Source organism: Tarenaya hassleriana, unplaced genomic scaffold (genome assembly GCF_000463585.1).
Source record: "Tarenaya hassleriana unplaced genomic scaffold, ASM46358v1 Cleome14, whole genome shotgun sequence".
Lineage (NCBI taxonomy): Eukaryota > Viridiplantae > Streptophyta > Magnoliopsida > Brassicales > Cleomaceae > Tarenaya > Tarenaya hassleriana.
In genome coordinates, this window is record NW_010964598.1 from 961,388 (window position 1) to 964,212 (window position 2,825).

The window sequence follows — 2,825 nt, forward strand, 5'->3', positions numbered from 1 at the left end:
ACGCCTCGTCAGGGGCGGGCGCCGCCGTCCGATCTCCCGTCGCCGTCGATGAGGTCGTACACGAAGACAGACAAGCCCGACCGATCTGACAGCGGCAATGTAGCGGCGGAGGAGTATCTCGGATTGCGGTGGTTCTTGCCATTGATGGCTCTCGGTATCTTCGTTACATGAGCGCAAGTTCGAACATCGTCCATGACTGCGACGAGGTGTTCAACTACTGGGAGCCTCTCCACTATCTTCTTTACAAATCAGGCTTTCAGACATGAGAATACAGGTCCGGCGTCTATATGTTTACTATACATGTTGTATAATTTGCGTAGTGGCGGGTCACTGAAATGGCGATTCTGTGTGTCCATGTGCGTGCCAATGATTGTTGCCTCCAGGAGTAGCTTTTTGAGTGAAAATTGGGAAACCAATGGAAATGCAAGCTTCTCTGATTGTGTTTTGGAGTCAGATACGTGAGGTGAAGTTGTATGAGTGTAGGTGGATATATAACTTTGGTGGATGCGACTTTCCTTTCCGAGCTTTCTTTTGAGATTGTAGCTGAAGTAATATTCTTACGCTGTAGGTCCTTCAAACCTGAATGTTTCTTACAATCTTCATGCATATTTCGTATTTGATAGCTTCACTTCTGCTCACTTGAATACTGTCTTGTGGTTCATTCTCATGTATAGAGATGTTAATAGCCGGAAAGATGGGTATCTGCTGAAATGTTTTGGAAGTATAGATAGAGGATCGATCGTTCTTGTTTGTTGCGCAGTTCCCAGTTTGCTCTCCGATCATATTTATACCTTATTTTCCATGAACTTGTTGGTTGACCTGCTTCTTGGTGGTTTGGTGACAAGAAGGTTAGCATTCCGCGCTTCCTGAATTATTTTCTGTCTGATTATTGCGTAACTTGGGATAACCTTTTTATCTGCTTTTGTGTATCATGTGAAAAAGTTAGAGTTTTCTATGCAGTGAGACCCTTTCTCGGTCTGGTTTCCGCTGTCTCAGAAACTGTTCTTGTAGTTGCACTTTCCAGAAAGTATGGGAAACATCTTGCTTCATACGCGCTTGCAATGCTTTGTCTTACTAGTGGTTGCTTCTTTGCTAGCACCAGTAAGTGCTCTGTTTAAGTCTGATTTGTGGTTTTGTTTGAGCCCTTTTTCTTTGTACTTTCAAAGGATCGGTTATCGGGTTTCGCAGAGAATTCTTTCATTCTTTGTGGTTACTTTGACGGGATGAATTGCTTCGTTGTTTTATTTTCCCTGTTTAAACTTAGAGTTATGTATTCATTTTTACTAATTAATGTTGCCTTGGGATTGGCCAGGTTTCCTCCCTAGTTCATTTTCTATGTATGCCCTTAGTCTCTCATCCGGATTGTTTCTTCTCGAGAAACACGCAATGGCTGTTGCAGTTGCAGTTGCAGCTGTTGGGGTGATTTTGGGCTGGCCATTTTCCATCCTGGCCTTTTTGCCCATCACGATTTATTCTTTGGTTAAACGATTCAAGCGAGCATTTATCTCTGGTGCTATCACCTCTGTTTTTCTTCTCGTAAGACAATCTCGAGCCTAGTTTCAGCTTGCTTTCTAACTTTTGATACTCTTCTAATAGTTTGTCATTTTCTACTAGGGACTCCCAATACTCGTGGATTTCTCTTATTACCAGAGATGGACATCGTCAATTATGAATCTGTTGATATACAATGTCTTAGGAGGCGGAGAGAGCCAACCATCTCTACGGGACTGAAGGGCCGTCATTTTATCTGAGAAATGGATTTAACAACTTCAACTTTTGTTTCGTTTTGGCGATATTGTTTGTTACTATATATCCTGTTTTCAGGAGAAAGTATGTTATCTGCTGGTTATAATCTCGCCTACGTATATCTGGGTGGCATTCATGTCACTTCAGCCACACAAAGAAGGAAGGTAATCTTCTATATCTCGCATCTTGAAGTCGTTGAATGAAATAATTGCCACTTGACTTCTAGATCTAGACCAACTTCTTCACCATATCTTTCTCATCCTGATATAGCCAACTATGTTTCAATTGTGAATCTGTTGCTGCAGGTTCTTTTATCCCGTGTACCCTCTTATATGTGTCTCTGCTTCTGCTGTTATCGAGAACATTCCAGAACTATTCCGGGAAAAGTATAGCAGGCATGATAGCCTGCTTGTTACGGTGAGTTCTATCTTACCCCTGATGCTTGGCTTAAACATCTTTCTTTTGATAAGTACAGAAAGAAGTGTTGATGGTAAGATTCTCGTATTTCTTTTAACATGCAGATAGCCAAATACCTCCGGCCTGTGGTCCTGGGCCTTATATTATGTGCATCACGTGCCCGAACATTTTCTCTGATTAATGTCTACTCTGCTCCATTGGAGATTTACAAGCTATTTGAGCACTGCGATGATGTAGAACCAGGTACATATCATCCAGGATCACTTGCTTCATTCATTTCACACCTGATCTCGTTTATCATTTACCTCATTAAGCTCCTCTTACCTGGTAACAAGATACATTGAACTTTTTGGTCTGGACAAGAAAATAAGAGTACACTTTATCAAAGTTCTCTGTAACATTGAATGGTTATTGTTGGTTTTGGTGTTTTGTAGGTTCTGTCCTGTGTGTGGGAAGTGAATGGCACCGATACCCGTCATCATTTTTCGTCCCTGATTTTGTGGGTGAAGTAAGATTGATGATGATGGTTTCCGGGGTCTTCTTCCATTCCCTTTTAACGATACACTAGGAGGAACTGCATCATCCCCTCCATACTTTAACAACAAGAATCAGGCATCAGATGAACAATACGTAACACAGCCTTCTTCCCCCCCCCCCCCCCC

The 2,825-nt window shown here is 42.2% G+C and overlaps 1 pseudogene; it reads left to right on the top strand.

Moving 5' to 3' along the window:
- The first annotated feature begins 6 nt into the window (after positions 1–6).
- The window catches only part of LOC104808095, a 3,683-nt pseudogene continuing 864 nt past the window's right edge, over positions 7–2,825 (top strand).